This window comes from Thamnophis elegans, chromosome 2, assembly GCF_009769535.1.
Source record: "Thamnophis elegans isolate rThaEle1 chromosome 2, rThaEle1.pri, whole genome shotgun sequence".
In the NCBI taxonomy this organism is placed as follows: domain Eukaryota; kingdom Metazoa; phylum Chordata; class Lepidosauria; order Squamata; family Colubridae; genus Thamnophis; species Thamnophis elegans.
Genome location: NC_045542.1, coordinates 57,839,154 through 57,865,285, shown reverse-complemented (window position 1 = coordinate 57,865,285; position 26,132 = coordinate 57,839,154). Strand labels below are relative to the sequence as shown.

The following is a 26,132-nucleotide window of genomic DNA, read 5'->3' as shown; positions in this document are numbered from 1 at the left end:
GGAAAGAAAGAAAGGAAGAAAGAAGAGAAAGGGAGAGGAGAAATAGAGAAAAAACAGAAATGAGAGGGAGGGGGAGAGAAGAGAGAGAGACCCTATTCCCACAGAAAACACTGAGCTATGAAACCTGGGTAGCATGTCTGGGGGGGGTGATGTCATGTGACTGAGTGGGAGTGATGTTGAATTGGCCACACCCACTCAGGTTTGTGGCTCCCGGTGTTTTCTTTTCTGTGGGAAAAGGATCCAAATGGCTCTTTGAGTGTTTAAGATTGCCGACCCCTGTGCTACACCATGCTTCAAGACAAAATTTCATTTATTTGTAATTAGAAATAAATATTTCACAATATATAATTATATATTGTTTTTGTGATTAATCACTTTGCTTCAATTATGTTCAATTTATAACAATAAAAATACATCCTGCATATCAAATATTTACATTACGGTTCATAACAATAGCAAAATTACAGTTACATAGTAGCAACGAATATTATTTTATGGTTGGGGGTCACCACAACATGAGGAACTGTATTAAAGGGTCACGGCATTAGGAAGGTTGAGAACCACTGATTTAGGTGGTATGAGAGGAGAACATTTACAAATCATATACCTTAATCGTGTTTATAGATTTATCCAGAAATTAATGTAATTTGGTATGTTGTATTATGGAGGCAAATTTATAGACTTTATGTAAAATACCATTCATTCTCCTCTGTTAAGGAAAATAAAATGAAAGATGAAATAAGAAGAAACATTGCTTTTGTCAGCCATTATCTAAATGACTTACAATTTCATCAGTGAATTTTCTCTCTTTACAAAATTTGGAATATCAGCTCAAAGGACCCATATCTGAAAAGACAATACTACTGAAGACAATGGATCTAGCTGATCATATTTTTAAATAAATAGAAAATACACAATTTCCTCTAAAGAAGATGTTTTTCTGAAAATCAAGAAGTTTGAAGTTTGTCTTCACCAATCAAATAATCTCTAACTGCACTGGGGGGGGGGGATTCCAGAATTACCAGCCAACATAGTTATAGGATGGACAAATATAATGGTAATATGCAAGTGAAACTTGCATTACATTTAGTTTCTAAGATAATTCCCCCACCAGAGAAGGATTCCTTATAGGATCCCCAGGAGTCATCCACCCATTGCTGGATGAAGGCATGGTTTATATCACTTACTGATAGTTGGGTGATGCAATGATGACTGTACTTAGGAAATGACTTATCATTTCCTCTGTAGAACATTAACTGTTCCTCTGAAGTATTTTTATGTTGTTTTTATTTATTTGGACTGAGAAATATGTTGTCTTTCCTAGAAACAGGAAGATAGAACATACAGTATATAGATGAATGCTATTAATGTTGGTTTTGATAACAATATTCCATCATTACTCTTGAACATTCCACCTTCCAATTCCTTTTTTTTTTCAAAAGAAACCAACTCACAAAGCAATTAAGTTGATGATAATCAATTTCTTCCATAGTTCTTTACTCAAATTTAGGATTACTGGAACTTTAAGATATCACTTAAAGTCACACTTCTTACCAGAAGAAAATAGAAAATGAATATTCATATCAGTTTTTGAAAAGGATCCCAAGGCGGCCTGGGAAACAAGAGACCAGTAGACTAGCTTACTAGGAAATACTATTGAGGCTTTATTTTATATATAAAGCCCAGTGAGGATAAAAACCTCCTCCATACAGCAAGTCTTATGAGAAATATTTTTTAAAAAAATCAACTAGAAAAAGAATACAGGTTTTGGGTCAGGGAACCTCCTTGACTGATTCTGTAGAAAAGTTATAAATTGAAAACAGTTTTTGGACTAGTAAAATTCTATTCTTGGAAAGATTTCATTTAATTTCTTGAAATTTGAAACATAATCTGAGAAAATGGAAAATGAATTGAAAAAGGGATGGAATTGGCAGAGATGGCAAAGTTAACTTTTAATTAGAGGAAAGAACTATAACTAGCTTTGTCTCCACCTGGAAACAGCTTCTGCACTCCTTGCTTGAAAGAGATAAAAATGAAATTTTGATTATGGGTTTTGATGATTTTGGGCTTCAAAGCCAGAATGGCAGCAAATTTAATAAATAAATCATTTTAGAAGTGGCTTACTATTCTTATATTGTAAGCCACTTCTATAACAATTTATTTGCTAAATTTGTTAAATTTGCTAAACTTTACTTATATAAGTAAAATTTCAGATTATAATTTGACTGTAATTTACTGCACTGAAAAAAGTTGGAAGTCACTGTCTTCTTTTCCCCTTTCCCTCATTCTTTTCCTTTCCCCTTTTCCTTTACCTATTTTCCATAGTCTTCATTTTTGTTGTATTTTATATTAAGAAACAAACTTATTTAAAAAAATGAATAAAGGAAGACAAAGCATCTGAGAGATTACTTGGTTTATCACAAAAAGAATATTCCAGCAAGAAAATGGCTGAAAGGTTGACTGAATGGAGCTAGATGGTTCAGGGGCAAGATGGCAATCTATTCTATTTCTAGGGTCAGAGGAAAATTCATATGTCTGTAATTTGAGTTAATTCATTTATTTTGGCTGGCAAGAGATAACATGTCTTACATCAGAATCTTCAAATTATGCCATCTGGGTTATAAGGTTTTGTGGAGGAGGGCAAGCACCAGAAGACTTTTGCTGCTTCAATTTTGCAGGCTGCTTCGTTAAACATTTTACAAATATTTAAGAATAAGTAGTATTTTAATGGTTTATAAAACTTTGCATTTCTGCAATTAATCTCTAACATAGAGCAACATTTTGAGGCACAAAGAAAATCGAGTACAAAAGTCATTTCAAATAACAAAATATTATGCTATTGCTTTATTAATAATGATTAGTGTAAGCCAACATGACTATGTTCAAACATTACACTAAACCCAATACACAACCAGGCATTATCTCTTCTTGCAGAGATCAAGGTACCTAGTACAGGTATTCAGGTATTTCTCCAGTACAATTTGAAGAAAGGAGATGTTCCTCATTGTTCATAAACAAGTTCTGTATGCAGATATTGTCAACATAGGACTTATTGCTTGTGGAGTGATGTATGTATCCAGCCAAAGTATCTAATACTGATTGCTCTGTTTGATTCTCTGGTGTGCTAGAGGAAGAGAAGCTTATCCCAGCTCTCTTACCTGGGATCCTTTTAGCTGGGAAGCAAGGAGTATTGAAGCTTAGCAACCTCTAAATTCAAAGCATGTCCCCTACTTATTGACCTATTGCCCCTATTTGCTTTATAGATTTGATAAGTGAGGGTAAACAACAGCTGGTTTAGAAACTCTTTTGTTGATTTCTTGAAGATCCCTGCTATCTTTGTAACAATCTCTAAATGTAGCCCAAATGTTAACTGCTTGTTGTGCTGATTCTGGAACATCTCAAGCCATGGCATACCATGATAGATCAAAATGCAGATCATTTCCTGTTTCAGCTGAATGATGGCATTCATAGTTTGGCCTAATGGCCTTTGACTTATTTATCAGTTAACCCCCTCAGTTTCCTCCCTCCTCTAAAAACCCAAATTCTGTTTGATCCTTCAGTTAAGCTGTTGAAGTTGAAACACTGTTTGACTAACTACAGCTGTTCCCTCAGTTTATAGCTGATAGTTTCTTCTATGTTTATATATTCTTCGTTGCCATCTTGCATTGCTAGGAGGACAGAAAACAGAGATTGAAATATTTTCAAACATTATTTTTGTGCCAATAATTTCTTTAAAAATGTGGTTTGGTCACATTCCTTTTAAATTTCTTAAAATGCCAGGATAGCTCATTCTCCAGCAGTTGCTTGGTACTATATTCTTCTGAAACCAATGTCCAAATTGTGTAGGGTCTGGTGGCTAAATGGGTTGTCATTTTTTTTGGTCAGAGTACTGTTCTTTAACAGCCTTGAAGTATGGAGAGGCACTGATAGGAAAAGCTTCAGCTGTTGAATTTTATCTACCACATGACACTTGAAAAATAAGAGGGCTCTTACCTAAGGGAAACCATCCATCAAACCTGATATGAAAAGAACCAGCCTGTCTGATATGAATTGCAAGCTTACAAAATGAGAAACCCCCTCAACTGTGCAAGTCTGCCAATAGAAAATCATTCACTTTTCTTAATCCTGTCTTTTCATCTTAGTAATAAGACTGGTAACAACATTAAATGATTATTCCCCTTTGGAATTTATTTAATGTAATTCAAAAGGAGCTTTGAAATCCCATTTTGATAATTGTTGACTGTGAGGAACTAAATTGAACTAATATATTGGGGAACTAATTTTTTCCTCAGAACCACTAAATAACCTACTTATTATCCTCCATCAACAAGAGCCATTTTATTTAAAGCTCACTTACAGTATTAATTTCTGGTGTTTCCTCCTAATGAATTTTTATTCTAGTATCCAAGGCTTAAATACAGTTCATTCTGTGTTTTATCACTATAAGACTTCTAAAACAAATTGTACAATATTAGTTCTCCTTCTTCACAATACACACTTTTACCTGCTCTTTTCTTTGTGTGGTGTGCTTGCAAAGGTAAGCTAAATACAGTTGCTAGAAAAGCAGTTACACTGATTTCAAGAGTTCCCTGTGAAGTAATAAGATCCACCTGATCTTATGTGAAACTCATCTTGGCTAATCTGGTTATATCAAATAGTTCAGGCACACAAAACTCAATGGAGAATAGTACTAAAAGTGCATTCCTGTGGTCCCAACCACAACTGGCTGGACCTGTATTTGTCATAGTGCAGTCAAGAGCAAATTGATTATTTCCTTCATCTACTCAAAATCTAGTCTGAAAGGTTGGGGGGGGCTCTCCAGACTCCAATTTTAGATTGCAGTTTGTTAACACTCTAGGAAGCGTGATCACCTTTTCTATTCAGGACTCAAGCCATGTGGTCATGTCCACCATTAAAACCATCTTTCCAAGCAGCCTCCATGTCTCCAGTGTTTTTTTCCCCACTTGGAGCCGAACAAAGAAGGACATTTCTTCCAACAACACAATGGGAAACTTGTACACAGACCATTGGGATAGTGTTATACATGGAAGTACAATTCACTTTCCTGAATGCCAGCCTGCCAAAAAACCTAGTTGTCCTCCCCCCCCCAAAAAAAATATTTAGTTTGCCATCATCATTTTGCATTTGTTTTGTTCTCTTTTCCATATATTGAAGGATTTTTATCCAGAATAGCACCTTACAGAAATTTATGAGTATTTATTTTATTAAGAACCAATGTGCAAGATTAAGACTCACAAGTGTGTTTAGGGTGCTTGATGGTGAGTAGTAGCTCAGAGTTGAATCTAACATTCCAATGCAACCACTTTGTAGAGTTAGATGTAAATCAAAAATGGTTTCAATAGTGTGGTTGTTTGCTTGCAGCCATTTCTGTACCCAACTAGATAACTTCACTATCAAAGTATGTCATCTCCCCTCCCTTTGAATCAATAGCCAGCAAATAATATTCTTTTGAAATCTGGGGTTCCTTTATCAAACCCATTTCCTTCCAATTTTTAATTATTCACAGGAATAATTCCCCCCCTTTTTTTGTCCTTGCTGTGTTTAGCAAGAAACACACCTGCTATTTATCTTTACAAGCACTACTGTTCTGAATTATCACTCATCCTTTTGAAGTTCGGCTTTCTGATTTTGAGCATGTTGACTCGCAGGCAAAACCCAAATGCTTTGCTTTCCGTAGGATGGCATAGAGTTTTAGATTTTCTATAAACGTGTCTGAAATCAGGATAGGGCTTCTGAGTCAGCCGCGGTATAGCAGCCTCCTACTCTGCTACATTTGAAACAACTTATCCCGTACTACAGCCATTTCCTTTTTGAACAGCCTAAAAAAAACCCTTTCTCACTTGTCTCCCCACCCCAACCCCTCCCCCTTTAGACGGGGTTGCTTTGCCATTTGCACCCCTATGCAGCAATTATCCCCTCTCCCGGCTCCTGCCTACCCCTTTTGCACTGTGGGATGCTTATTATTCACAGAATGACAATGCTCCTTTGATCATTGACTAGCAGCCTGAACCACGTGACCCTGCGAGGGGCGGATCTTCGGTAGTAACATAGCCAGGAGAATAGAGAGTTTCAGCTGCTTGGGTAAGTCTCCTGAAAACTGCCTTTGTTCTTTGAGATAGAATTCAAACTTTTGCTGCTCTCCCCCCCCCCCCCGGGCGTTTACCAACCTTGCTTGCAAGATAGTTTCTTCTGCTAGCCTTTTCCTTCCCTCCCTGGCCTCAGGTTGCTCTTGCCATTCCGGCTTTGTGCGAATGAGGGGAAGGAGGGGTGGGCAGGAAGGGTGGGCTGGGTTGGAGCAAGGGAAGAAATCCTTGTGTTCCGTGGGGTGTTTTTGTGATAAAGCCATGGGGAGTGGGGGGGAGAGGATGAAAAGTTCTGGGTGTCTTTCCCATTCGGGTTGAAGGGGAAGGGGGTGTTGGCGTGTAGTTTGGGTTGAAGGCATGCACAGGTTCTTGCATTTTTAGTTAACACTAGCAGAGAAAAAGCCTTCGCAGCCTCATGCTTGGGACTTCTGTATCCAGAGACACGGTCTGGAGAATGCAGCTTTCCATGTCTTAACCAGATTTCTTTCTGAAGGAAGAAAAGGGCTTTGTGCCTCACAGCTATCTCTTTGTAAATATTTGGCCAATACAGCCGAGTGTGCTAATTTCTGTTTTTCCCCCACCCTCTTTCTTTCTCTGCTTTCCTCCACTCTTCCCAGTGTGTTGTATTCTAAAAAGGAGAGACAAGCCTTAACTGTAATTCCCGTCCCTCCACCATCCCTCTCTCCCTTTCATTACTTATTCCTGTAATGAACCATCTGGCTTTGAGAAAGCAGCAGTATGGGTGCCTGGCTTTTCTAGTTTTGGTGGAACGTAAACCCTGGACTTCTACGTGTCTTGGCTTTTAAATTCTGCCTTTTCTATGTTAGTTTTTTTACCATTGAACTGTGTGCTAAATGCAGCAGTGTTGCTGGGGTTTTGCCATTTCTTTGGGGGTTTCATGAAATATAGCCAGAGCTATTCCTATGTTTCTTTTTTAAAAAGTAGTTTGGAGGAAGAAAGAAGGCAGTATGTAAGGAAGGTGCCCTAAATTTTCTTAGAACTGATTGTCTGGTTTATCCTCATGCAATAACATAATATTGTGGGACATTACATAGTTATAACAGTGTATTCAACATCCCTTTTTGTTTGAATGGGGAGCAGTTTAATATGCTACAATTTCTATACCAGTTATATATTCCTAAACAATGTAGCAAGTATTCTAACTATGCAAAACTAATTTTGAGTAAAGTTTACAGTGAATTCAAATGCTCGAGGAAGTAATCTGGCCTATTGTAGGCTAATAGGCTACAGGGGGAGGATTCTCACCCACCAATTCACCTTCTTTCACTTTCCACCTCAAAACTCTGCTTCCTAACTGAGTACCTGTACATGGTGATGGGGCTGGTGGTTTTTGTGCTAGTTTTGATGGACTACGCAAAAATATGAGAGCTGCAAGAAATTACCTTGCAAGTTCAGCACTTAAAAAGGGCACACAAAGTATAGAAGCATAAGGTGCAGAGAAATACAAAACACTCTTATTTGTGAGGTGAAGAGCCAGGGATAAGAGAATCTGGGATTTCCAAGAATGTGCTAATTGAAATTATTGAAATGGAGAAAACTGTTGCATTCTTCAGCCACTTTCAGTCACAGAGAAGAACTTCTTTAATAGTTCCTAAGATACCTCTGCCTTAAAAAACAACACAGTTCAGCTGGAGAGATTCTGAATCATTTAACCTCTTTTCTAGTGAAAAAAACAAACCCGTAATGTCTTTCTTTTCAATCTTTTTAAGTTTTCAATCTTATGAAAGGAAAGAATAATCTTGACCATCTGCTCAGGTCAATATCTGAATTTATTATTGTTTTGTTCCCTCCTGCGCTTCAAATTCTTGATTGCAAGATCTTTGAGGCTTTGGAATATACACTTAGCTCATGAACATGGGATGTCCTAGAGGGATGCAGGTCATATGCTAGGCTATATTCGTCATCTGCAATTTGCCTAAATGTTTTGATTGCCAGAGCATAACTTGTATTTCCAAAGTTGTGGAGTGTTTTTTTGAAAAAACCACTGGAACAAGACCACTCTTTTGAGGCACCGTCTCTAGTTCTTTCAACAATCTAGATATCTCTGCTTACCATTTACCCTCTCTTTAGGATACTTAAGATGCTGGATTTTCAAGCAGTAGTGAGCTCATTCTTCAAGTAGCATGCTTCAGTGGAATAAATATTAGCTTCCTTATTCTTGACTTCTCTGATTTTATGAGATTTGAATTACGTGTCTGAGAAGATCCCACACCTCACAGAGAGAATGCTCTGATTCTTTTATGTAACAATAGTTAGCAGTAGCAATAGCAATAGCAGTTAGACTTATATACCGCTTCATAAGGTTTTCAGCCCTCTCTAAGCGGTTTACAGAGTCAGCATATTGCCCCCACAGTCTGGGTCCTCATTTCACCCACCTCGGAAGGATGGAAGGCTGAGTCAACCTTGAGCTGGTGAGATTTGAACCGCTGAACTGCAGATAGCAGTCAGCTGAAGTGGCCTGCAGTACTGTACCCTAACCACTGCGCCTTCTCGGCTCAAGTCTATGCTAATAAAACTCAAGGTGCACTTTTGTTTTCTAGTTTTCTGTGCATGGAAGAAACTACCTGTTGAGTGAAGGGGCTACTGAAGAAGAAGAGAGTGAAAATAAGGCATGTCAAGGGCAATACAGTATTTCAATATTATTGTTGCATACATGCTAATCTCCAAGCTTTGGTAGTTCAGTGAGTGGAGCGTGCAGGTATAACTACAAACTCTCTCTAGCAAAGCAGAAATGCCAGGTTCTTCAGAACATAGAAAGCCTCCATAATGATAGGCACAAATAACATAATACTCATAATGGGCTTCCTGCATAATTTCAGAGACTAATTCTAGTAGTAGAAGAGGTTGTGCCAGGAAATACCATATGATTCAATATCTGAAAGTGATTGTGGCATGTTACACTGATCTCCATTCAACATGTGTATTCAGTCTATGGGACACACAGTAGGGTTATTCTTGAATAAGCATGCTCAGGAATAACCTAGGGAAAGGGATCTCTTGTTAAAGATGCTTGCAAACTAGATAATCTAGCATTACTTGGAAGGTGGAGTGGGGCAGAATAATAATTTGTATTCCACTTCAGTTTTATTTGACTAGAAATATGCAGAAGTAATAATACTAATCCTGATTTTCAAGAAACCCATTTAATAATGGTAAGAAAATATATTCCTTGTCTTTTTCTATATATTTATTTGCATTTTTGTGAAATGCAACTTTCTTATAATACTTAGCAATCTTAATGGGCTCTCAGAAAAGCTAAGCAGCATTGAAAATAGTTTGCATTTAGATGGGAGACTCAGAAAATCCTAGTGCTGTGGGTAGTTTGAATAAGGCATTGGAAACCGCATTCATATTTTGCCAAATAAACTGCATGGAAGTGTCATGTGGTGACCAGCAGTTGAGTTAAATCTTCTTCTTTGTCCAGATAAATGAGTGGCACAACTTTGGCTGATCTGAAAAGCTAAGCGGAGCTGAAACAAGTTCATACTCAGAATGTGACACTTTGCCCCAGGATATACCATGGCTAGAGTGAAAAATAAAAAAAGAAAATATCAGAGAAGAAGGAAGTGGCAAGCTACTTCCGTAAATGAAGGCCAGCTTCTGACATGAGTGGTTTTCAGTTATCTCCTTCCCTGTGTAACAAAATATTACACAGGGTACTCTAGAAAGGGAACAAACAAAATTAAAATAGGAAAAATGGAATTAAGTATATGAGATGAAGACCAGAGGTGGGTTGCTTTTGGACTGGGTCGCCGAACCGGTAGGGATGGCCACCTGGTCACCATGCTGTTGCCGGCATGTTGTTTACTCATTTTATAATGTTCTGTACATGTGCAGAACAATTAACACACAACTGTGCATGCACAAGCAACACGCGGCAGGCACACGAAGCAAATTGGCAGTAACACTGGCAGCAACCCATCCCTGATGAAGACACAAACATAGTGTTATGTATTTCCTTCAGTGTTGATATGAAGCAGGACTACAATGGAAACGGTACAAACAGAAACATAAAATAATAGTGCTGCTCTGTTTTCATTGATTATTTCTAAGTTGGATCTCTGAACCAAAGATACAAAATCATTGGACACTGTTCACCTAAAAAGAGGCTTGAGATATACCAGGAATTAATCACAGATGTGCTTTGGCCTCAGGCAGAATTTTCCAAACGGGAACATGAATGACAACTTCAGGGAGGACCACAAAAGCTATATTAGTAAAGGCACAATCACATTTTGGCCTTAAAATAAAAGACATCTCTGTTGTAGTCTTGCAAAAAGGAAGTAGACTAGGTAGCTGTCTTTCTCTGAAAGCTTCAGGTCTTGCAAAATAAGATTAGAAAGATAAGAATTTATTCATTCAGTTTATATCACTACACATCTTCAAACAAATGACTGGGCATCTAACAATTTAAAAAACCATACACATACACATATATACACACCCAGAGACAGAGACAATACAGATATTTTAATAGTCCTAATGCACACTCTGACCTCCAACCTAATTGTATTTATCAGCTGAACCAAATGCACAAAAAGGTGGGTATAAAAAAATGAACGTTAAGTTTTGATATAATTTCTATAACAAGGAAAGTAGAAAGGCTGGCTAAAAAGTGCTTGTAGGCTTAGAGCAAATTGTAGCCACTTTGGTCAAGTACAGGGGTGTCAAACTTGCAGCCCAAGGGCTGGAGGCCACATCCACCCTCATTTTAGTGAGAGGGGAAAAAGTCACGATACATCATGATGACGCGAGTTTGACACCCTAGTATAGTAGTTAAGGCACCAGACTAAATACCAGGAGATTGTGAATCTTACCTTAGCCATGAAAGCCAGCTGGGTGACCTCAGGCCAGTATCTCAGCCCAACCCATCTCACAGAATTGTTGTTGTGGGGAAAATGGGAGGAAGAAGGTACATTGATATGTTCACCGCCTTGAGTTATTTATAAAAATAATAAAGGTAGGATATTAATTAATTTGGGATTGGGAACTAAGTGCCTGGGCTTAGGAGAAGGACTAAATTATTATTTATGCATATGTTCAGTATTGAGAGTTGAAAGTTTGTGAGGCAGATAGAACAAGAATGAGTGAGTTCAAACTGGAGAAGTTACAAGTTAATTGAAACTTTTCAGGTTGTAAAAAGGTATGGAATAAGATACCTTGAGAAAGTATGGGATATCTTGCTTTGGTCACTTTGGAAGAAAACTGAACATTCTATGTCAAATGTGGATCTTAACTGATGTACTATAACAGTGATGGCTAACCTTTATGTTGTTGCTTGCCGTAAGCACATGCAACAGCGCATGTGGGCACCTGCACCCATACTGCACATATGACCTCTCCATGCTCCCTCTGCCCCCATGCACAACCCCTGCCCTCCCACCACCACCCCTGCACATGCACATGCCCCCCGCTCCCCATTTTGAGCCTAGTCGACCTCCCTGCAGCTTCATGGGAACAAAAATGGGTCATGGGGGGGGGAGTGCCACACCCATGCTCTCCATGCCCCCATGCACGCACACATGACCTTTAATCCCCCATGCATGTGCATGCATTTCCTGCATGTACCACACTCCCTGTGCATGCACAGCAGAGACCTGAAAATCAGTTGACTGGCAGGAGGCGCACATGAATGCAGCTGAGCTGGGGCAATGGCATGGTGCGAAGAGGGCTCTGTGTGCCACCTGTGGCATGTGTGCCATAGGTTCACCATCACAGTACTATAAAATGGATTCTACTCTTAATTCTATGGGCTGCTTGGAATATCTGTAACCTGGATTTTGGCCATGTTTACAGTTGTATGGCTATTCCGAGGAAGCTTTTTCCTGGGTCTGGTTCTCTGATTTCAGATATAAAGAACATAGATTTTTTGGGTGGTGAAGTCTTTCCCACAAAAGATGTTCATTGAGCAAATACAGGAACCACTCTGTTACTCTTTCAAATGTGGACTGTGAAGAGAAAAGAATGCAATAGATGTTATTCCTGTTCCTTCCTCCAGTATATTTCAGTGGTGGAGGCAAGAGGCCCTTCCCTTGCTTTTGGTCTCCTTGGTCTTTCAAGACAAGTAGAGGATTGGGTAAAGTGAAAATCCACCAACTTTATGCATTTTGCCACTCATAAATTAGAGAAGAAAAAAAGTGAGTAATCTATCAAATATCAAGGATAGTCTACATCATTGCCATGTGACGTCCAGGTTGCTTGGGAGATATTTGCTTTGGCACCAAATGTGTAATAAGGATAGTATATATTGGTTTCCCAGGGAAGCATTTCCTTAATAAGGAACTGGGTGGGAGAAATGTTTTACGCAAGACAGCGCAAATTCAGCATTCAGTTCTGCCCGTAAAGATAAACAGGAAACATATAACAACTAATTTATCATTGCGAATGGAAACAGACAAGTGGCAAAGCTAGTTCACACCCATGAAAACCCAGACTTTCTATTCATATGAGAAAATTGTGGTTCTGAACCAAATCTAGGAAAATGATAATGGCTACCCCTCTCCATTCTTATATGGTTTTTTTCCAGTTCATATCAGTTCATTGAATTTGGGGATACAGAGAGATCTCTTGGAATTCTGAGGCTGTGTGGGTCCTTGATTCTTGTCCATTCTGGCCAATGAAAGTAGTTAGAGATGGGAAGGATATTTTTTATCCCTCCCTAAAATAAAACTCTCCTTAATTTCAGATACTAACCTGGGACAAATTCATGCAGTATATGATGACATCACCGCTTCTTTGGTTTCCAGATGAAACTGGTTATGTGGATATATTTCCATTGGGATTCAGTCCTTTCTTCAATACTGGGATGGCCTTGGCTACACAGTAATCTGTGCTTTATCATAACATTTAACAACTGTATGAAGTTGCTGGATTGTCATCAGTATGTACATAACATCTAGGTGTATATCTCATTTTCCTACAGCTGCTAGTAGGGAGTATAAATATTCTTTAGTGATGTCTGCAAGCAGTGATGATTTGGATGTGGGTTAATAAAGTGAAATTAAACCTAGGTAAGGTAGGGGTACTCTTTAATTCAATTTTAGCAGTTTCAGGGAGGATTTGATTTAAATCAAGTGGATTTAAATCACTAGTAAAAAGGCTTGATTTAAATCCACTTGATTTAAATCATAATTTTTAAAGAGCAGCTGTTATCTCTGTTCTGCAGTGGCTCCTCTTCTGACCCGCTGTTGACTCACTGTAAGTTCTAATCTTGCAGAATATACAGCCTCATGATACATAACTAAGTTCCATTTCATGCTGAATAAATTAAATTATTAATGTATCTTAAATAGAAAACTATGGTATTTTTCAGAGTATAAGATGCACCAGAGTATAAGACGCACCAAGGTTTTGAAGAGGCAAATTTTTAAAAAAAGTTTTTTTCACTCTGCAGACCTCCCAAAAAGGCCCATTTTTTGTCAAAAAAAACCCCAGCATGAATAGCCTTTAGGAGCATTGCAGAGTGCTCCTGGGGGCTGGCGGGACATAATTGAGCAAAAAATGGTCCGTTTTTCTGCCCTCCTCATCCCCCAGGAGCACTCTGCAAGGTTCCTAAAGGTTATACACAGCCATTTTGGTGAAGGGGGTGGGGATTCAGGAGGCAAAAAATGCTGTACTCAGTGTATAACATGCACCCAGATTTTCAGCCTCTTTTTTTGAGGGGAAAAGGGTGTGTCTTATACTCCAAAAAATATGGTATATGTATTTTATTAAAATACATTTGATAAAAATAAACAAAATCCAATTTAAGTAATGAAAATCTGATTTTTATTTTTTTTTAAATCATCAATTTTTATCCACCCTGAGCAGTTTATCTTGAGTCCAAATGCTGCTGTATTACCCTTGAATAAGAGCAACATTAAAATAAAACCACCCAAATTTCTGTTTTATTCCTCAACATCCAAACTTTCCAAGCAATTGTAAGATATGTTTGGGTAAGTTGACCTCACATTTACTAACACTCCATTGTTATATATTCTGGGTTCTGATTGTTTGAGAGAAATTAATTTCTTCCTCATTCTTCTTCTAGCCTGTTTTAACCTAGCCTGTTTTAAGCAATTTTGCTTGTTCCGGAAGTAGATTTACAGTTGTAAACATGATTACACAGTTCAGATTTAGGCTTCCCTCCTCAATCTGTGTATTGTGGTCTCATGAATATCAATGCTGCATTGGGCCAAGAATAAAGGACATATGTTACAGAGAACAATGATCTATTGTTAGTTATAGAAAACTATAGACAATCTAATATGGAAAAATATTAAACTGTTTTTAATAGTGACAAATAGAAAATTATTGTGGGCAAGCGGTCAATGCATTCTATTTTTGTTTCAATTTTGTAAATGTTATTTTAAAACAATGATCATTTTAATCTCAGTTGTGGTCATACGTTGAGGACTACCTGTAAAGAAAATAAAAAGTCGTGTTATTAGGAAGGCAGAGGATAATTTGCTTGAAATTAACAGATTTAAAAATTGGAGCGTGAGTGCTATTTAATATACTTGGTGTAGAATATTTTCCCAATCTTATTTTAAAATAAAACAGACAGTTAACTAATTAATTAATGTTTAATTAATTTATTGACAGTTGCTGTTGGTTCTGATAACATTTCTATAGGAATACTGTAAAAAGAAAAAGAAAAACTTTATGGTGTAACCTTTTAGACTTAAGTAGCAGCGTAAGTCAACAAAGTTGTCCAAGGTACAGACTTAGTCCCATTATGAAACTAATCTTGGTACAGTAATGCCAGTTTCATTACTATTAGATGATGTAATCACTCTACTGTTATTTTCTTACATTAAAGATAAATATCACTGGATTGGATGTGCATATTTGGTACCAAAAGTAGAAATTTATTAGCAGAATGATAGATGTGCTTATTGGCTAAAATGGGCAGATAATAGTTGTAGCTTTTACAGTTAAGGTTTGCATTGATTACTGGATGGCAGTGTATTGGTCCAGAGGTGATAGTTGCATTAAACCACTCCTCCTTGATGATTTGTGATTGATTCCACAGTATTATTTGTTCATTTACTTAAAATACTTCTAAGATATTCATTTGGACACGGTGATTCAGTGGCTAAGATGCTGAGTTTGTTGATCAGAAGGTCGACAGTTCAACGGTTCAAATCCCTAGTGCCACATAACGGAGTGAGTTCCCATTACTTGTCCCAGCTTTTGCCAAACTAGCAGTTCGAAAGCATGTAAGAAATGCAAGTAGAAAAGTAGGGACCAACTTGGTGGGAAGGTAACAGCGCTCTGTGCACCTTCAGTGTTTAGTCATGCCAGCCACGGAGAAGTCTTCAGGCAGTGCTGGCTCTTCAGCTTAGAAATGGAGATGAGCACCATCCCTAGAGCCAGAAATGACTAGCACTCATGTGCAGGGAAACCTTTACCTTACCTTAAGGTATTCATTAAAATAATCTCTCAGTGGTAAGAATGTGAAATATAAAGCTAATAAATCAGTACAACAAATGTCAAAGCACACATTAAAGATTCTAGAGAAGTGGGTCTCAACCTTCCTAATGTCGCGACCCTTTAATACAGTTCCTCATGTTGTGGTGACCCCCAACCATAAAATTAGTTTATGTTTTCTGTATTTTTTTTTTGAAAATATGTGTTTTCCAATGGTCCTAGGTGACCCCTGTGAAAGGGTCATTCGACCCTCAAAGGGGTCCCGACCCACTGGTTGAGAACCACTGTTCTAGAGGGCTTGGCTATTTGAAGTTAAAGACAAAAATTAATGAATACTTGAGAAGCAATTCATTTGTTTCTGAAATATTAACATAAGTTCTCTATCAAAATTGTAATGCTTCTGAATGTGGGCAAATGCATGATATAATGATTTGTGGTGTGCATATCCATAGATCGGGACAAAATAAAAGTAATGGTAGCTTGTTCCAGATGAGTGTTTAACATTTGTTGTGTTCATTTTGGCAGTGTCGTAGGGCTTCCAGATGATGTTGCTATTACTTAGTGATTAGACCACATTGTACTTTTCTTTGATCCAGTTTTTTCCATGGAACAGGGATATGCCACTTAGGCAGAAAAACTAAAGGTACAGCTCTTCAAAAGCACAGGTGTTTTGTAGGCATTGGAAAAGGGTTAGTCTTGATGTCAACAGTCAATGCATTCCCCCTTCTTTCCTCAGAAAAATATTAAGATTCTTTGAAATATGTGCAAAAGTGTTTCATATGTCAACATTTGCATGTCATCATTTTTCATACAGGATTTTTAGTGTGTTAAAATATTGCTATTTTGAAATCAACCTTGTACGTCACTTCATGTCTATCTCTGTTCACCATTCTAGTTCAGCTTTTATTTTATTATATATCAAATATTTTAAACACCCATCTTCTTCACAAAGGGGCTCTGGGCAGTGTACAATTTAATCAGTACAATAAAATATTATAAACCGAATAATTCAAAGATTAAATTTTTTTTAAATGTAAAACAATATTATAAAATTATGAAATAAAATTATGAAAGATGGAGAGTTCAGAGATGCAGAGACTAAGAATTATTTATCAATTTTATATAGTTGCCCATCTCACTAATTAGTTTATGACCCATTTTTGTTAGTCAGCTCTGAAATGGAAAATCTTCCTGTAAGAACATTTAAAAAAATAATTAACCAAAAACCATTTGTAAGCCTAGAAGAATCTAAATTCTCCACCTTGTGAAACAGATGGTTTTACCCAGTCTAAAGTAAGAGCAGTGATTCCTGAAAACTGCTTTGAAATATTTTCATAAAAGCTACAGACAAAAATGGAGATAGAAGTTAAGTTATACACATGTGGATATGAACTTGCATAACACTGAATTCCAGCTGAGGTGCTTTATTTTTCTAATCAGCAATGAACTATGATTTCGTGCTTCAGGGTTTCAGAGTGCCAATGTGGCAACAACTAAAAATATATCCTCAGCTGTATAAACGGCTGTTTTGTACAGTGTTTCAGTAAAGAAACAATGAAACAAAATTTTCACCACAGCTGTACCTCATAATTTATAATTCATGTGTGTTCTTTAAAAAAAAAACCACAGGAAAAATGCATGTTTGTCATTTTATAAAATGGTAGTGTTATAGATTAGCATTTTCTACTTCAGAAATTCTTGCAATCCAATGTGAAATAATGAAAGTGACATGCTTGCACTCAATAAAACAGCTTCATACATGTTCTTAATTTCTTTTGGGAAGGAAGTAAATGGACAGTGGACAGAAGAGAGGTTGTGTGAACAGGACAAGCATGTAACTTTGAATATGCTTTGATCCACTTATTGATCTGGGTGAGTTACTGCAGATGCCTTTGGAGTAAAATACAGAGTAGGAGCAAGTTGAACAACTACAGAAAAGTGATGACATAATGCAAAAAAGAAATTTATGTTTACACAGAGCCTATCATTGTGAAAAGGAGATTTCCCATAGCATAATCTATATTGAAGGAATCCATTTTTTGAATCAGCCATAAAACATTTTATCTGCCCATTTGTTTCCATATTTCAGCAAAATAAGCAGCTTGTTGTAACTGGTGGTAGGACATGAAACTTTTGAATGGTAACTATTTTGCACTGATGGTTTTCTAAGCAAGAACCTATTGGATTGGCTGGTGAAATTCAAATAAAATCTGGCTTACTACGGTAGCTCTTATTTTCCTGCTTGGACTAAATCAAGTTTGGAAAGAAGTGAAACCAGTTGCTTGTAGGCAAGTCTCATATTTGGCATTGAGTGGATTAAGATTATAAATTTTAATGCTCATTGCAGTGGATAAAATTCTGTCAAATCATAAAAAGAGTTGTAATTCATCTAAAAGTTTCTTGTTGCAACAATGCCAACAGCCAGATTGAAGTTGGATTTCCAGTCTGCTTTTACAGTGGTAGTGGATTTTATATTTGTTGTCTATGTGATCCCTTATTGTTTGAGAAAATAAGATCTAACTTATTTAACAATGACAAGCTTGTAATGTCATGACTCTTGGCAACAAAACGGTGGAAAGGAAGACATCCAACTGAGCTGACCCAAATTTTTAATGAGTGCAAAGTGAAGCACCGGGTGGGCAATAAGACAGCTAACAACAGTTCATCATGGAGAAGGAATGCAAATTCTGAATATACAAAGGGTAAGACAGTTTGTGGCACTTGGTATTGCGAAGTGACCCAATTCATCTGGTGTAACCTAGTTTTCACTACAGTAGTGGGGTGCCTGAATTTAGTGCCCAAATCTCATCTTAACACCATATATGTGTTGGATGCCATTCACTAACTCTAGAGCAGTGGTAGTCAATCTGGTCCCTACCGCCCACTAGTGGGCGTTCCAGCTTTCATGGTGGGTGGTAGGGATTTGCTGTAACTCTGCTTTATAAATTTTATAAAGTTACTTCCCTACTTTATAAATCACCATTACTGTGGGCAGTTAGAAAATCTTACTACTAACAGAGATACAAAAGTGGGTGGTAGGTATAAAAAGGTTGACTACCCCTGCTCTAGAAACTGAAGATCCTACTTGGCTCATTCAGATTTCCAAGTAAACACCTGAGCAGGTAGACTGAAGTTGACGATACATGTGAAAATAAAAATACTGTCAAGTGTTTCATTGCAATACTATATAAACTAAGATTTATATTATTGTTTGAAATAGCTATTTTTTGAATGAAGGACAGTGTTTTTATTTACTAGGCCAACATGATTTTTCAGGCTTTCAAATTACCCAAGGATTTTCATTCAAATAAGATTAGTTGTAAAAGCAGGAGAGAGCCTGATATTTAAATTTTATATTTTGGACTATTTATATGGATGGAACAAGGAACTGCAGAATTTTAATTTATCAGGTGCAGATAGGATATTCAGCTACATTTTTAACTTCCTAAAACACTGCTGAGGAAAAAAAATAGCTGTTCGATCTAATATGATCAGCTTTCCAATCCATTCTTATGTTAGGGAGGTAAAATGATAAAAAAGGTTCATATTCTAAAATAACAGAGAATAATAAAATCTTATTTGACCCTTCTAGATTAGGACAGGTTGGGAGCCGTTTACTTGGTACCAATTAGTATAAATGTTTGTTGCTGAGCAGATTGTGAAAATATTGTGTTCTGTTCCACTGCAGCAGTGGTATGTTTATATAGTTAAAAGAACACATTTACTGATATAATGGTACTGTAATCTGATGTTGAAGTTTGATTCTCTGTAGACAAATGAGTGGAAATACCTCATAGAACTTGTCTACCCATTTCTGTAACTTTATTAGCAACACTTTTCCTTTCAGGGAGCTTAAAAAGTGTGCAAAACCTTCCAGTATTTAATATTTTACCATATGGTATTCGGTGTTTAGTTTCAACTGTTATCTTTGGTTACTAGTCCCTTTTAAACTTCTTGTTTTTTTTGTTAGAGAAGTCAGGGTGACTTGCTGAGTTCACAGTTTTTAGAATTGGGAGTTGTTGGTCCAGTATTTATCCATTGCACCATTGTGGTTTTATAACTTGGAGTTCAGAAATTTCCCATTACTATACCAGTTACTGGAGCCATCACTCCAGACCATAGAAGAACTTGCCCTCTGACCAATTTCTGGTGGAACTTGGGGCAGTGAGATCCTTTTCTGAACTGTCAAAATAGAAGAGTTCAAGCATGTTTGTCTATCTTATTTTCCAATAACTCTCATGCTTTTAGCCTTAAGCAACGGATTTTTGGCATATCTGATATGCTAGAAGTGCATTATCTAAATAAAGCCCAAATCAGCAGGCCATTGGAAGATATACACAAATAGGACAGGAAAAAGAAGATTCTTTTCCAAGGTAATGTACCCCAGGCAATTCTGTTTGTAAAACAAAAGTCCACATTAAAAGATAGCGCAATGTATATTAATTTGATCAGTAAACTATGTTAACTATGTCAGTTAATCTAGAATTCTTCCCAGTAGCAAGTAACCCAGATGGAAGCATTCAATGCTTTTCTGTCACATGTCACACATAAAATCCATCAAGCTACACACGAGATCCAAGAGGGGAGTACTTAAGCTCCATCTCTTTTGTCCTTGTCTTGTCTATATGATTAATTTCCCCAGCACCATAAAAAGATCCTTTGTTTCCCAATCCCTGGCCCCCTATGGTTGAAGGCTTGCTTAGATGCTCCATATTGTTTACCATGGAATGAATGAGCTGTCTGTGTCCTTGGTAGAGGAAAAGAGAAGGGTCTCTGTGCTGACTAAAAATAGGCACACCAGTGGATCAGCACTTCTGTTGGTACGTTCTAATAATGGCAAAGAGTCCTCCTTTGAAGTTTTCCCCCATCTTACTCTTTCTATATCTTTTATTTTTGCTGGTCTGCGGGGAAATTCAGAGTTTTTAAATTCTACTTTTGATTCTGCTTTAAGGTTAGCGGGGGCTCCTATGTAAAGCACTACAGCAACTGAAGTGCGCTATCTGCCCCAAACCTCTTCTATTAGTGAATTAATAGCTGTCCACTCTTGACCAAAAGAAAACCTCTTGGGATCCAGCTATTCATGGCTTCTCATGAATAAACTTAACTGAGTGGGTTTGTATTGTGGAAAGTTAGGGTAGCATCTTAACATTAATTATTCTAGCTCAGCCTATTACACTTCTGAAATGGTGAGATTGATACTTTCTGAAGCGGAGGCCTGAACCAGGATGATGGAAGTGTACCCTCTTTTACTTTTCCTATATAAAAGTATTGTGGCTTTTCTTTAGTTAGAACCAGGGGTGGTATTCCCTTCACTTCCCTATTGGTTCGCAAATGTGAGTGTGCACTTTGCTCACATGCACCACCTCCACACATGCGCACAGCCTTCTGCGCATGTGCTTTTGGCAAATGTAAAATCCATTGAGTAACTTTCCCAACCAAGGTTTCTATGTCTTCTCTTCTGGGTTTCAATCCAGTTCTTTCTTTCTAGAATCTAGACATTTCAGCCATGGTCAAGAATCTTTCTGTGGTTTAGCTTGTGTCGCTTCCCTATGAGGCAGAACTGGACAGACTGCATGCACCAGTGGTGAAATTAAACTTTTTTTTACTACTGGATCTGTAGGCGTGACTTGGTGGGCGTGGCAGGAAAAAAATACTGCAGAATCCCCATTCCCTCCTCACTCCTGGGGGAGGGATATTGGAAAATCTCCATTACCACCCAGCTCTGGGACCAGCCAGAAGTGGTATTTGCCACTTCTCTGAACTACTCAAAATTTCCATTACTGGTTCTCCAGAACCTGATGAATTTCACTCCTGGCATGCACCCATTCTTTTTTTAAATTCCATAGCTGCTTCAGTATTGTAATTCTTTCCCCCTACCCCCCCCCCCACTCTGTGTGTCGATTTTATCAGCCATTTCTGTTCACACAGAATGTTACAAAACATGAGTCTAATACTCTTCGTAAATGAAATGAGCTATTACTTACAAATACAGTCACTTGAGCTGAAGAAGCCTCTAGCCAGACTGCAGATCTGGGTCTTAGATCTTTAACAAATGGATATATAATTTAGTTTTTATTGGAGCCAGGTTAGGAATTTCTGCTCCTTCCTTCCATTTTTAGGTTGCCTTGGAGCTGAGCAAATCTAAGCAGCTTACAATAATTAATAAAACAAATTATATAGCATGGAACAAGCAAAATTATGTCAGGCAATTTAAATTACAGATCAGTCACAAACATAATCTTCATAAACCATAATAAATGGCATTGATGCATCCCAGATGTCGATTGGTTACATCCTTTATCTCCCTATGTCTGCTTAAAGGGCCAAGTTTTTAACTGTTCTCTGGATGTTAGTAGTTAGGATGTAGTTCTTATTTCTGGTGATAGCTGGCTGCGTAGGAGGGGAACCCTGCCAAGGAATGCTCATCTCCAAGTCTTCTCCCATTATATCTTCCTGGGGGAGGAACACTTAACGAGAGTTCTCTACTAGCATACATCAGGCATTCTTATAGCTATCCAGATATTTATTTCCTGTCTTTGTTCTCGTGTCACACAAAGTGTCATAGAAGATTCTCTCCTCCCCTTTTTGTTTCTCCACAATCCCGTCGTACATGGACTGAATTCTGAGAGGGCAAATATTAGATTTGTAAGCAAACAAAATATTATTAGTCATCTTGTCTCATCCTATGATTTTAGTGACAGGTTACAGTTGTGTTTTCCTATCACTTCTTCCATATATTCCTTTACCATAGATGTCTGTTAAAGGGGTAAAGATGAAGAAGTTGCATGGTGACTTTGGATTTGGCTGGATGTGCTCTGCAATATCCATGGTCGCTTGTCTTTTCTATAGTAGTGTCTACTCTTCTTCAGGGAGAGTAGTGTCTTCCCTTCATCTGGCCCAACTTTGTGCTCATTGGACTAAAGAGCCTGTCTGATCTTGCTGTCAACTTTAATTATTTCTGACTGTCTAACCTTGTCCTTTTTGCTTGGAATCAAGGTTCATATTTGTATCTGATATCGAAGAGGTGCTTCAGAATGTGCAAGAATGTTAATGCAGCATCTTGTTGAAAATCACTAAAATAATGGTGTTTTCCCCCAAGTTGCACAACTGCTATGGGGAGGTTTCCACTCTAGTTGTTTGATCCAAGAAAAATATCATGTTTTGAAGTGTCATGGATTTGGTGTTTTATTTGACTTCCTGCCCATTCCAAAGAACCTGTTTCAAATCAAATAAAAAGATGTGCTCATTCTTACAACATCCCTGCCATAGTTAATTGAGCTGCTAAGAAAAGATAACTGGGGTAGAATATCGGTAAAGACCATTGTATGTAAATTCCTAAATACAGACTTACGTTTTTACTAAACTTGGTGCTTGATATTTAGGAAAAATCATTACTAAATGCATTTTCATTGATCCTACTTAGTTTCAGTTTCTCCAAGAACAATAGCTAGAGCTATTGAAGTAGGAGAAAGAAGGAGGTACTGTTGTTCTTCCTATCTTATTTTCTTTCAGGTTTGGAAGAATTTTTAGGAGGTTGTAGAGAGAAAGTGTGTTTCATTGTGTATAAATAACAATGAAACACACATGAAAATCCAGACTCATGCGGTCAAGTAAATAGTTTTGTTTGCTGCAATGTGTTCACTGCTTAATTTTTAAATAGGCAGCTGTGATAAATGGGAGCAATTGTGGGCTTGGAATGTAATCACCAAATACGTTTCAGTTTATTTAATTGGCATGCTGTGGTTTGCTTTTTCTGTAGAATAATTAGTTGGTGTACTAATTATTATGGGTTGAAAGAAAGACTCTTGAAACTAGCAATACTTGGCTTGATTTTAGCTGTTGTCAGACGATTAATTAGATTGTTCATGGAGTCAAGTTCTTTCTTTTTTGTATAATCTTTGACACACGGTAGCCTTTGTGGTGAAGGCCTGAGCAGGTAAATAACTGGCTTTGTTTAGTTTGTCTTTTTCTAGTCTCTGCTTAGTTTTTAGTTCATTTTGTTTAGCTATTTGTCACTTTGTGAGCTGAGCGGCTATATAAATTAGTTTAATGAATAAATACGTTTTAATTAAGTTGAAAAAAATGAGTGCAAAGGAGGGTCTAGGAGAAGGACTGGCAGAGTCTGGAGGTGGAGTGAAAAGGGATTAGCCTAGAATCTCTTTGTAGTCGCAAGTGAACTAAGTCCCCCTTGAGTGCTGTTCACCCATATCTAACTCTCACTAGGTGCTGACCCCATTAGTGGCAAGATTTCTGTACATAGACTTTTAGAAATAAATCAGTTAATTGATTTTTCATATTTTTATGACTCAATTTATATTGTGATGACTCAAAGGATTGTTGTGGTGTTTACTGTGCTGACCAGACCCTTTTTATCACTTTGACTAAAACACTGGAACCTGCAGATTCCCCAGCATATATAAACATATGATTCCATTTGTGACTTTGCTCTATTGCAACCTGTGCACTCTACAGCTTAACCAATCCAACTTTTAGTTTTAATGGGGGGGGGGGAATCCCTTCCTCCACCCCCATTTTCATCCACATATAAGCTTCTACTAATATCCCTATAACATTCGCCTATGAAACTTGGCCACTGTTCCATCTAGTTGGCCAATGGATGTAGGAAACTAGCAACCAGCTCTGTTCTCCACAATGGTTTCCTGAAAACATTTTTTAGTAGTAAGAGAACAAAAATTCCAAGAAACCCAATTGAAAGAGTGTTCCTTGCTGCTTGGAGCAGTTGAGAAAGTTGGAGTACAATAGTAGTGAGCCATTATTGCATTTGGCTACAGTTGGAGATCTAATTCCCAGGAGATGGGATGAGCAGAATCTCCTGATAGTGGGAAACTGCTCTTCCTCATCGTTCCAGAGGAGGCATTTCAATCAGGCATTTGCAGTGTTTCTTAGTTAATTTTCCAACATCCAATCAAGTCCCACAACTTTGAGGGGAAACATGTGGAAGAGGCCAGTATTTGCTCTGCATCTGCATTATCTCTCCCTTGCATGATTGTTGAAGAGTGCCCTACTCTCAGCTCCAATTTTTCTCACGCTCACACATTCTAGCTGAACAACAGGGATCTCCAAGCCTCCAGGAAGGGTGAGACTAAGGATCTATATACACTCCTTATAAAATTGGAGTGAGTGGGAGAGATTCAGAAAAATTCCCACAGGGACTTCCTGTTCTAAGTTGGAGGCTAATGCTAGTTAGTAATGAGTTCCTGTCATGGGATGGAAATTGTACCATCAACTGAGAACAGTAGAAGGATTCAATTTTCTACACTTTTCTATTCCTTTTTTAAGCAAACACCTCACTCTATAACAAACAGCTTCTACTCAGGCTTCACTATTAAACACATATTTGCTGCTTGCAAAAATATGGGGTAGATTTTCCTTTTGGGGAAGGTGCATGGGAACTGATGATCAATTGAAATAATAACATATTATTTTTAATAAGTTACAGATGTCTTCAGCAATTTATTCCATCACAAACTGGTGAACAAATGCATGGTGGCAAAGACTAATGTAATTGCATTAAAATCTTCTCTGTACAGTAGAACCTCTGGTCACGACCATAATTTGTTCCATAACTTTGGTCGCAAACCGATTTGGTCATGACCTGAACCTAATTTTGGAAATTTGGCACTTACAAAAAAGATGGCAAAGAAGGAGAAATTGACCACGAATTTTTTTTTTTTGAATTTTTTGGTCAGAACCCGATTTGTTTGTGGTCAGAAGCGTTCGTGACCAGAGGTTCTACTGTAGTTTGATAATGAATCCGAAGTAGGATCAATGTTTTAGAGGCAGGATATGCGAAGGTTTTCTTGCTTGCCCTTTTCCTTTCTGGTGGAATGTTTTCTTCTTAGCCAGCTGGAATCAGTCTTTCCCTGAACAGCAATTTCTGCAGCTCATGTCTCAAGTGTGTTGTGTGTGTGACGAAGAAAAGGAAAGATATGTGTTTCTGCTGGGATTGCTAATATTCCATTTGCATACCCTAAATCACAATTCTGAATTAATCCTATGCCTGGATTACAGGCCTACGGTTCCACCACAATACCGCAAAGCCCTTATCCGTGGAGACATAAGCGCGAACCCTAATCCGTGCCGTCCGAATCGCTAAAGCAAATGCGACTTTACCGCGCTGACATAAGGGCGGAGGGCAAATCTGCGCCTTCCGAAGCACTCAGCACCCTAAACCTAACCCTAAACCTAACCCTAAACCTAACCCTAACCTTAAAGCAAACCCCTAAACCTAATCCTAACCCTAACCCTAAAGCAAACCCCTAAACCTAATCCTAACCTTAATTTAAATCGGCTTTCTGCCGCCGCGCTGTTTTAAAGTGCCCTTCTGTCGCCACGCTGTTGTCGCGGCGGTGATGATGCGCGGTGATGACGTTGCGGCTTTAGCGACGCGGTTTTATCACCGCTATTTTGACGAGCGCGGTTTTGTCGTGCTACGCAGGCCTACAAGCCGTGCTTTGTTCATATGATTGAACTACATTTTTCCTTCCCAGAATTCCTTTCATATAGAAAATTAGCAAGTTAAGAATAACTCCCTCTTCCAAACAATGAATATCCTATGTGGATATCCTATGTGCA

At 37.9% G+C, this 26,132-nt stretch overlaps 1 protein-coding gene across 5 annotated transcripts in view; it reads left to right on the top strand.

Annotated features, from left to right (window-relative positions):
• Positions 1-26,132, top strand: part of SEPTIN9 (septin 9) — a 282,042-nt gene that overhangs the window by 217,131 nt on the left and 38,779 nt on the right. The window contains exon 1 of one of the 5 annotated variants that reach the window (XM_032209328.1): positions 6,055-6,102. The exons of the other annotated variants lie outside the window; for them this stretch is intronic. The gene's annotated coding sequence lies outside the window, so the exon portion shown is untranslated. Of the gene's footprint in view, positions 1-6,054; positions 6,103-26,132 lie in introns of those variants that run through there. 5 annotated transcript variants of the gene reach the window in all.